The sequence below is a fragment of the Hipposideros armiger genome, unplaced genomic scaffold, assembly GCF_001890085.2.
Source record: "Hipposideros armiger isolate ML-2016 unplaced genomic scaffold, ASM189008v1 scaffold_1382, whole genome shotgun sequence".
Lineage (NCBI taxonomy): Eukaryota > Metazoa > Chordata > Mammalia > Chiroptera > Hipposideridae > Hipposideros > Hipposideros armiger.
Genome location: NW_017732732.1, coordinates 167,759 through 179,687, shown reverse-complemented (window position 1 = coordinate 179,687; position 11,929 = coordinate 167,759). Strand labels below are relative to the sequence as shown.

General features: G+C 36.0%; 1 pseudogene; it reads right to left on the bottom strand.

The window, feature by feature from the left end:
* Positions 1-3,588: 3,588 nt before the first annotated feature.
* LOC109377385 (DDB1- and CUL4-associated factor 12 pseudogene) lies at positions 3,589-4,940 on the bottom strand (annotated as a pseudogene).
* Between the last annotated feature and the right edge of the window lie 6,989 nt (positions 4,941-11,929).

Genomic DNA, 11,929 nt, shown 5'->3' with positions numbered 1-11,929 from the left:
TGGAAGTGTTAGCTTTCTTGGCAGTTTTCATGAAGAAATATTGGTTATATTGATGTTAATGCATGTTGAAATGGAGCGCAATGTTCTTTCTTTTAAAATAAGTAATAAGATCGCATATGTTACCAAATATTATAGGTGTTCATTTGTTCAAAGGCAGCCTGAGTTACTTTTTGATATTACTTTTGCATGACAAAGGATCTTTAAACTTTCCAATACCGGAATAGATTTTTTGCTTTGTTTTTCCTAAATGAGCCTCACAGTAGAGAAGCCTCATAGGAAACAGAAACTAGCAACCAGGACACTCATTACTTTCATTGAGTTTCATGTTCCAAATACTACATGATATGCTCTGCAACATTCAAAAATTGTCACCGGGTCTGCTGTGGGTCATACCATTTATAGAAGTCATTGCATATTTTTTGTTTGTTTGTTTTTTGTCCCAAGCCAAAAATAAGCAGCCATTTCCAGAAAGCATGATTTTATGGGCGTGCTCTAAATTTTGTGGTTTCTTTTGTTCCACCAGGCCATTTAAAAGTATCTTTTTATTATGATCTAATATGAGATATCTGAATTGAATCAATCTGCATTTGGTTCACTTACAATTGCTTTTCAAAATGTGCATAATATTGACAACTACAAAACATCAAACTTGGATTTTTGTTCAAAGATAAAGGTGCGGCTGCTTTTTGTGGGTATTTTTGGTAGTGTTCCTATTGCAACTGACAAGTATATTACCATAATGAAAGCAATTTAATATTAGCAGCCTCTTACATGCACTGATGTGACACAAAACAAAGCATCCGTTGTCTGTTTAGAATTTTAATTTAGCTAGATTTTAAAAAAAATACCCGAAATCATATTTGTAGAGCTTTGTATTTAAACATGCATTTGCATAATTATAATAATGTGTATTAATATATTGTAATCACATCAATCATATATTTATAAGAAATATAAAGGTATATAACATATAGCTTTGTATTTCCATGTATTAAAACATAAATGAAAGTCATCTGATAAGCTCTCAGATAACAGCCATTATAATTATGTGTTATGTCACTCTGTAAAGAATCATTCTAAACCTATTGGAACCGAAAGGAATACAGAAATAATTGAATTTTGTATTACAATACAAGCTTCAAAAGTAATTTTAAAGTACCATGAATAAAATAAAAAAGGAATGTATTATAACTATATCCATTTCAAGCATTTCCTAAAGCTCCAAGTATCACAGATAAAGACTTTGAGTTTTATTGCAAATTTGAAAAGTCAGAACTCTGAATATTTATGGAGAGCATGTTACCTGCTCATAAAATTATATTAAAAACTTGTAGAGGAAGTGGCAGTATACACCAAGTGATAAATCCTGAAGGGCTTCATCTCTTGTAGTTGGAGTAGTTTAACTCTCAGAAATGTAAACACTTTCTTCTGTTTCTCCCAAAGTGGATTTCCAAGTGTTATTTTTTTCCTCAGCCACCACACTCAGACTCTCTTTTAAAACACTGCATTAATTAACACAGATTATGTAAGAATTTAGGCTGAAGCACCTTAAATTTTCCATCCTTTCATCTTCACCTGAATATAATGGGTGCTGCAACCTCACTATGTCACAAATTGATTTCCGCCCCCCACTGGAATAACTTTTTTTATTTTTTTACTTGGCAAAAAGTCAAGTGCTACATTTTGAAAACAAAAACTCAAAACCAGTAAACACATTACCCATCATAGAAGAGGGTCTGGCAATGGTACAAAACACCCTACTTACGAACATAAGCTCTGTTTTTTGTTTTTGTAAATAGACAAGTTGGTTTAAAACAGTAGAAGTTCTGTGAGAACTAAGAAATTGACAGCCTATAATTTAATAGAAAAAAAATTAAGACAATTAAAAGATCTACAGCATCCAGCATTTTGATTAATTGCCTGTTTATGGCCCCTATTTTCTAGGATAGAAGATGAGAATTCTAGAACCTGTGATTTATGCATCGTATCACCAGATGCATGACTTGCTGGCTTCCCTCCCCACCAGCCTCCATTAAGGTAAAGACACTCTTCTTTTCAATCTCCCCACTTACACCTGGAGCAGAGAGGGATGACTGGGAGGGCAAGTTAGAAATGAGTGCAGCAATATATAGGACTTTTCCTTCCCCAAAATGGGTCATTGACAGAAACAGAGTATGTTCTTCAAATGGAAGAGGAATTTGTGGGTGGGAACAGCTGTTATTTGCAACATGATGCATAAAAATCAAGGGATAACTGGACATCATGATCATTCAGTTGCCTGCAAGTTTAAAAACCTCAGACTCAACAGACCATTCAAGGGAAGAACAAATTATAATACTAATCACATCAATGCATTTTAATTGCTGGCTGTGGCCACCCCATCACCATCCCAGGGCTGATCCAAAAGTTTGGGAGGTGGCTTCAACCCCAGCACTCATTAAACACAGATAAAAACTCCTGCTCACCCACACCCTTCTGGACTGAACCCAATTTAGAAAACAAAAGCAAAACTCACTGGGGAGATTAGATTAGAAGAAAGGCAAAGACATTTCTCCCCAAAGCCAAGGGGATTCAATATGTGCATCTTAGGAGACCTGAGGCCCCCAACTCCTGGGCCCTGAGATACTAAATAAGGTCTTGTTTGAGGGGAGGTACAGGGAAATTGGGATGGGGATTCTCTTTACTAAATCCTACCGAGACTTCGGCAGTTCACAGCTGCATCTGGGTGGAGACTCTTGTTTTAGGGGAGGGGCCACTGGCTAATCAGAGGGGAAGTTTAAGTGGAAGTGACACATACACAAAAGCGTTCTCACCTACACAGATGGGAAGACATGTTGGGAATGGATCACTTTGGAGTCCTGGCACAAGAGGCCCCAGGAAGCCTGCAATCTAACTCAAAGTGTTTTCCTGGTGATTAGTTTTCCATTCTGTTGTTACTTCCTATAATCAGTGTTGTTAGACTTAAAAAAAAAATAAGATAAAGACTAGTCCCAAAGCTGGGTTCTGAATAAAGTTATTTCTTTTATAAATATTGTAATTACAAGTAATCCTCACTCCAGGTAATTTCAGTAACACGTGGTACTTACAGGCACACAAGTTCACACACACACACACACACACACACACACACACACACACACACAACACCATGCACGTGCACACATGCGCACACAGCCCGCAAACATTCACAGAAATTCTGACAGCACCCACATAATTGAAAAGGAGCTCTACTACTCAAGAGTAAAGTAAGGGTGAGAATGACTGTCAGCCTTTAAAGAAGCTGGAGAGGGGAGAATGTGTTATTTGAAGAAAAAACTACAAATAGAGATTTAAAATGGTTGGCTGATAAGCCACAAAGAAAAGCATAATAAAGTAAAATTCTGATTACCAAAAGGGAAAAAACAAACAAAACCTCCAGATTTCTGTATAGAGCTTTTTTTCTGTCAAGTGCCTAAACCATACGCAAACTCTGGTATTCCCACTGAAATATGAGGTTTCACACAATCGGAAAATATCAGAAGAAAAACAAGGAAGCAGAGGATGGAAGTTAGTGTAAATCACTGCATTTTGGGAGAGAGTTAGTTGTCATTAACTCCAGAGCCCAGCAAAACTTCCATGGAGCCCTGAAGGGAAGGAACCAACTGCCACCTAGTTTCATTCCAGAGGAGTCCTAGCAGTGGGTGTAAACAGCATCGGGGGGAATCAATGTCCGGAAAGTAATCCTCCAGGTTTCATCATGATTCAGCCAGCCTTTGCCTGTGGTGAGCTTCAGATTCTCCCCTGCTAGTCTGGGTTTGGACCCATAACAAGCTGAGAGCGTCTCTTTCAAGAATCTCTGAGCTTGGATGTCATAGAACAGCAGGGAGCCCTGCGCTTTGCCCACAGTGATGATGTGCTCACAGAAGCTCACTGACTGCATCCCACTGCCACGCTCCCTGGAGCCACAGACTTAATGTTGTATGATGGCTGCCATGGATCTGAGGAGACATGAGCTTGTGAGCCCACTGCAGGTACTGACTATTCACTACCATAAGCCAGACACACATTCTCATGGCCATGTGGCAGTTCGGTGGAGAGGAGCATCACAGTGTATTTTCACCCTTTCAGAGATGAAAGTAGCCATCCAGGGATACTGCTCCCAATTCCTTCTTGTTGTTGTTGAAGGCCAGAGCCCGGACCTTCCAGTTGTCAGGGTTTGTGTCTTCCTTGGGGATGCCCTTGAAGGCCTTGTGAGTGACGTGAGCATACACAGAGACCTGTGTGACACATTGTACTTTACATCACTTCTGGTCAACACATCGTCTGTCGACTCCCAGAGTCCCATGGAACCATCACGTGAGCCAGATACAAACATAGTGTCATTGATCCATGCAATGAAAAAGACCCAGTCCTTGAGCCCATCTGCTCCCACACACACAGGACCTAGTGTAGGCAGCTTAGTAGATAGCAAGATTGCTGGGGTTGTCGCCTCCGTTGGCTAACATTGTTCTAGAGGGATTCAGCTCGATGACATGGATACCACAGCACTGCTGGGTCACACCTTCAGGCTCCTGGTCCTTCAGATTGGGAACGTTGGGAATCTGGCTTGTCTGGACATCCACGATAAAAAGCGTGTTGCCTTTTATACCACACACTATTTCCCCACGATTCAGCCACTGAGACGCACTTTATTAAGGGTCCTAAGGCGAAATTCTCTCTCCTTCAGTAGACTGGGAAGTTGCTGTGATGCATAACCACATAACCCTGGAGAGGAGCAGGTTTCATTCTGTAGCCTGACTCCCTGGTTTTTCAGGTAGTGCACTAAAGGTCTCTTCACTGGAGGGGAGACTTTTCCTTTTGTGAAGGGAGTGATCCCAGCCCAACTGTGGGCCCTGACCATCCCTCCCAACTCCTGGTGAGGCTGGTACTTTCTGCTTTCTGCTAACTGCTTTCCGGGCCATAGTGGGCAGTGTGGCCACAGCCCTGCAGCCACATGGGGCAGGGGAAGTCAGGGGTAGCAGGACGGCGAGTCATATACTGGGCCCCGCGGCCCAGAGAAATGGCCTGGACCTGGGACGGCAGTAGAAAAAGGGGAGAAAGGCAGAAGGGAACGAGGGAGGACCTGGGATGGGCAAGGGAAAAGGAAGGGGAAGGAAAGGCAGTAATGAAAAGCTTCCCGATGATCGAGTCCACAAATTGCATTTGTTGTCATACCTTTCAACTTCTTCATCTGTCCATATTTTAATAATTTGCATAAGTATTTGCAGTGTTCTATAAAAGGAACTGAAAGTCTGAAGTCTAGTAAAGGATACAGAATTTAGCCAGTGAATGGCTAGGAAAGAGAGTTAGATAAACTTTAAAATATATGCAGGGCCTATTCTTGGAACACATTTCAGTAGCAACTGACCAGTATCAGAAATTAAAGACTATGGGAAGGAAAGAGAGATGTCAGGGAAACAAGCATCAGTCACAACAGTGTTTTGGAGTGCTTCCACTGTAAAAACAGAATAAAATGAAGTCAATTGTAAGGATGTTCCATTGTGACATGGTGACTGTCACCTGGTTTCTCTCCTGTCAGAATGGGCTGCTTCTCAGTCTTCCTTACTGATTCTTTTTGTCAAACTCACAGAAAAAATGAAATACCTTAGAGCTAGGGGATAGGGCCTCTTCTTTATTTGTATTGTCTCCTTTGACCTATGGCTTGCATTTACCCATTGTGCTGAGGATTTTATAGCTTATGTTCTCTGACCAGATTTCTTTTTTCCTCTGAGCTCGTGATTTACAGATGTAACAAACCACTTGGTATCTCTGCTAGAAACAAACACCGATCTCCTTGCATCTTTCTCGTCCCTAATAAAAGATATCATTATCCATCCCATTCCTTTTGCCAAGAATCCAGACATCAACTTGGATTCTTCTTTTATCACATCTAAGCCCTAAATCCATCAGCGAAGTCCTGTTTTTCACAGCCTCCACATTAATTCCTGAAGCCTTCCACCTCCACTGTGTCTGCTATGGTCCAAACCACAAACACCAGTGTCTATTTTGGCAATAGTGTCCTCAAGTGGCAGCCTTGCCTCACTCCAGTCTTTTTCTCCATAGCTCAATCAGGGACATAAATCCAAATTCCAATGAATGGCATGTATCTCCTGTTTTATATATTCCAATGGCTTCCGAGGACCTAATAAAAACATCCTTAGTTCGTATCACACAAATTGTTAAATAAATACTATAATGATCAGGATTTTGATCAGAAGAGACTTTATTCAAAAGGTTTATTGCAAGAATGGGAAATAAATTATCGTAAGGGGGAAGATAGACTTTTGCAAGAGGAAGGAAAGCTCTGAACATGAGATGGGCACATGTCTCAGATGTCAGGCAAGAAAGGATTTTTCTTTTGTAAGGAGGACTGAGTAAGACCTAAAAGAACTTGATGTAGGAAAGTAGAATGAATGGTTGGATGGGTATGATCAAACGGTAGATTTGAGAATGTTTGACCCTGAAGTCAACCTATTTCAGGAGGGATTGACACTGAAAGTATGTTAAAGTTCAGGGACTCCGGAAAAGGAAGAAGCTTAACTAAACTTTCATCAGGTCAGATTAATGGACATTTTATTCTGATTGATCAGCGCATACGAATAGTTCAGCTATTTATAAAGAATGGGAATTCCTCATAAACACTAATCCTCCAAGGGTGAGTGTCTGGCCTTGTCATCTGTCTTTACTAAGTCACATGGGAAAGGGCTTTTCTTTGCTGAAAGCAGGTTCCTGTAACACAAAAGGGTGGGAAGATTTTCCAGTGTGACAGAGCTCAATAAATTTTCAACACTGTCAATGTTAACCTGTTATATGTTTGGCCTCGTACATCTCTCCAGCCTCATTTTGTACCATTCTCCGCGTTTAATGTGCTTTAATCCAAAAACTCCCTCCAGTTTTTAAATACACTAATGTCTGACCTTAAGATCTTGTCAATTTTTTATCCTCTTGTCTTCTGATTCATTAAAGTTTAAAATTAGGTTATTTATATAAGACCTTTTATTTTATTTTTTAATTTAGGGATTTGCAGCTACAAAATTTCCTCTGATGCTGCTTTGGCTGTATCCTATAAGATTTGGAATGTTGAGTTATTCTCTTCACTCATCTCAAAGACCTAATAAATGTTCTATCCCAGACTGAATCATGTGCACTTAAGTAAAATGTATTTTTCTTGTTGGTAAATTGTTTTATATAGCTCTGCTAGGTTTAGTTGGTTCACAATGTTGTTCAAATTCTCTATTTCCTTATTAGCTTAAGACAAGGTGGTCTATCGGCTACTAAAAGTAAGATATTGACATCTCCAACTACTGTTGTAGAACTGTTTAGTTCTTTCTTCAGATCTGTTAATGTTTGTTTCATATATATGAGACTATGTTGATTTGTGTGTATATGCTTATAGTTGTTTAATCTTCTTGACGAATTGACACTTTTTAATATATAATGCTCTTTTTTTGTCTTTTCTAAAAAAATTGACTTTAAGTTTATTTTGTCTGATATTAGTGTATCTACCTCAGCTTTTGATTACTATTTTCATAGAATATTTTGATTACTATTTTCATGGAATATTTTTTTCACCCTTTTGCTTTAAACCTGTTTGTGTCTTTATCTCTAAAGTGAGTGTCTTGTAAACAGGATATAAGTCGATCATTTTTTTTATACTTTCTGCCAATATCTGTCATTTGATGGTAAATTCAATCTATTTACATTTAATTAATTACTGACAATGAAGGACTTACTAGTGACATTTTGCTATTTGTTTTTTCTATACTTTTTCTATAGGTTTGTTTCTCAAGTTTTCCTTCTGTTGTGCTTGATTTTATTTTATAGTACCATTTTGATTCCATCATCATTTATTTTTCTGTATACCTTTTATTCTTGGTTGTTACCATGGGGATTACAGTTAACATCTTAGATTTATACCAATATCATCTAAAATGATTAAAAAACAAAAACTTCAATAGAATATATTAGCTGTGCTACTTTACTTTCTGCTCTCCGTCTTTATGTCATTATTGCCACAACTTACAATTTGTGTTATTGTCACAAATCATATTTATACATTGTGTTCCATTAACATAGATTAACTATTATTATTTTATGCAATTTAAAGCATATAGGAAACACAAAGGGGTTACAAGCCCAAAGTACAACAATACTACATTTTATATTTAACTATGTAGTTACCTTTACTACAGACCTTTAGTTATTTAAAGGGTTTTGAGCTACCACTAGTTCCTTTTCCTTTAGCCCAAAGAACTCAAACTCAATTTAACATTTTTATAGGGCATGTCCAATAGTATCAAACTAAGCATTTTTTTTTTAAATATGGGACTGTCTTATTTTCTCCATATTGGTATGATAGTTTTACTTAATATAGAATTTTTGGTTGATAGTTTCTCTTTTTAGCACTTAAACTGTGTTTTCCTGCCTTCTGGTCTCTATGGTTTAAATTTAAAAATAAGTTGTTAATTTTATTGAAAATTTCCTGCTCATGATGAGGCACTTTTCTCTTGGCATTTTCAAGATTTTTGTTTTGTCTTTATTCTTGGACAGTTTTATTATAATCTGCCATAAAGTGGATTCCTTTGATTTAATCTTGATTGAAGTTCCTTGATATTGAATATGCAGATTCATATTTTTCATCAAATTTAGGAACTTTTGGAACATTATTTCTTCAAATATTTTTCTGCTACTTTCTCCTTCATATGAAACTTTAATAAGGAGTATGTTGGTGCTTGCGAAGCTGTTCCAAAATACATAATCTTTACAACATTGTTGATTATATTCCCCATACTGTATTTCATATCCCCATGACTATACTGTGTCTACTAATTTGCACTTTCTAATTCCTTCACCTTATCCCCCATCTCTCCCCCCACCACCCATCTTGCAACCAACAGTTTGTTTTTTCTTATATCTTTGAGTCTATTTCTGTTTTGTTTGCTCATTTATTCTGTTCTTTAGATGTGAGGAAAATCTAAATCCCACTGTTGGTGGGATTGCAGATTGGTGCAGCCAATATGGAAAACAGTATGGAAGTACCTCAAGAAATTGAAAATGGAACTATCTTATAAACAAGCAATTCCACTCATGGGTATCTATCCAAAGAAATCCAAAACACTTAATTCAAATAAATATATGCACCCCTATGTTTGTTACAGTGCTATTCACAATAGTCAAGACATGGAAACAAGAGAAACGCCCATCAATAGATAACTGGATAAAGAAACTGTGGTACATTTAAATAATGGAGTATTACTCAGCCATAGAAAAGAATGAAATCTTACCATTTGCCACAACGTGGATGGACCTTGGGAATATTGTGCTAAGTGAAATAAGTCAGGCTGAGATCATTTAGTCAGTTGACTGTATAAAGAAATTTTTAAAAATCAAACATAAAATACTGGGTAAAGGACATCACTGAGCAGCAAGTGAGTTACATTGCTCATATATTCACAGACTCATAGAATGCTAGAATTGGGATAAACTTTTGAAATTGCATCATTTCACAGATTGAGGAACTTTTCCTATGTACTCAATAAATTTTTGTGACTAATTTGATTTTTTTTTACTATTTATAAGTAAACTAATTTTATTATTTTTCATGATAAAACATAGAAAAAGGAATAGAAAATTCCAGTGGCTACGCTTCAAGAAAAATTATTTAACTTTAGGTTTATTTTATTTTATAAAGCTAGTAGATAAAGAAGAAGAACAAAGATAAAAATGGCCATTTTACATTGAAACAAGCCCACAGAAAAAGCTTGTCCGAGCATCTTTTGTCTATGAATTGTAGTCTTGAGCATTTTGAGATCAACACATATGCAATAACTTACTTAAGGGAAAATTATATAAGAAATTACATTAAAATTTTTTAAATGAAAAATTTAATATAACCGAGAAACTTTAAGCAATTTATTAAATAAATTTTGTGTTATATATAAACTCAAAAACTCTATAAGGATTTACTTTAAGTCTGAAGTGGAAATGGAATGGAGGATACATTACATTTTTAAATATAAAAATAAGTAATTTCAGGTGATTATCCCTTTTCACCTAGGCTGGTTTTGACTACAGTTCACAATTAACTTAAAACACATACACACACACACACACACACACACACACACACACACACACACACCAGAGATAAAGCTTTGCTGCAGAACACAATTATATGTAAATATGGATATGGTTATAGATTTTTAAATATATAGGTACAGATATAATTTTCAGATTCTCCAAATCTCTAAAACAGGGAACTTTATTGCATCACATAACTTTTCCTAAACACATGACAGTATTTATGGAAAATTTTAAGACATCATCTTAATATGTATCCTGAAAAAGTTTCTAAGTCTTAAGCTTTATTCCCTTATTTTCTACAGACATAGTATTGCACTTGGACCTATGTGTGCTTCCTCTAATCATCTGTAGTTTTTCAGCTGAGCATCCGTGATCACTTGGTGTGTCCTAAAGCATGTTGTGTTCTTTTTACCCACAGCTATCATTTATGATACTATTACCGAATGGAGTATCCTACTTCTATCACTGAAAGCAGCAAACCAATCTGTGCTCAAATTTTTGAATCAAACTGATTAGAGCTATTATGTCACAGTTTGCCCTTATATTAGATTTCAGCCAAATTCAATTACACAGTTTGCTCCTTGCTGCCATAGGATGAATGGCAGGACAAAGATAAATGAATATAACTGCAGCAATTGATTGATCTCAACATGCCTGCAGGTTGATTAAAGTGTCTAGGAATAAAATGAAGAATAGTATTCATCTGTAACTACTGGTAAATTTTTAAATTAACTGAAAATTTTATTAAATACCATGCATTAAATTGATTTTTTTTGGATATGTTGAGAATTCTAAACAAATGATGTATACAGAGAACTAATTTTTTTTCTTAAATTGATACTTTAAAAATAATATTTCTCCTAGATATTTAAATTTACAATATTAATGTTCATTGTTAAAAAATAATAAAGTGTGTATAATGGCAATGAGTATATAAACATAATTCAGAGGGAATAAATGGCAAATATATATATATATATAAATTAGAAATATTTTTTATTTATAAAAGTTGCCATTTCATTAATGGGTACTATAACGATGACAATTAAAAAGTCAAGACACGTTATGCTAAAATTTGTATGTTTTTTTATTCAAAATATTTATTATTAGCATTGTTTTCTATAATTTAGATTTAGGCATAGCATGATTTAGTAAATATAATTCCTTAATATTTCAGGGATTATAATTTTCACAGTTGTGTAATTCAGAAGATTTTCATGAAGATTAATATTAAGATCTATTATAAAGTAATAATTGAATCTTTATAACATATGTTAGCAATTTAACCCACTAAGGATAAACGCAAGCAGATGGTGGGTTTATTTATATTATATGAGAAATTAAGGGATAAGAGAGTTTGGACCTGGTATTGCAACATTGCTAACAAGGAACTATGTCCTTCAGTCATTAGCATGTGACTTTTTTCTCATGTTGCTGGCATCTTCTGTACCTCTAGGCCTTACATTCATAATTCTGGTTGAAATAGATCAGAAAGACAAAAATTGTCTTTATTTGGAGTCCTGTATTATTTGAGAGGATAGACCTTTCCTAAGCTCCCAGCTCAGCCCAAAGGATTATGCACTTATGGGAAGACAACCACAGTGAATTTTGGCGTGTTTGTAAGAGATTAATTATGACTATGTTGCATGATCAAACTTGTCTATGAGGGGGTTGGGGATTTTTTTTTTCAACAAGTAATTAACAAATGGATTTGATTGTTAAGTTTTGATGAGTTTCATCACACAATGTAATAACCTTGATATAGTAAAAAAAGAGCTCAAATTGTGAATTCTCATTTCTATTACACTGCTCTGTTATAGGAATGATG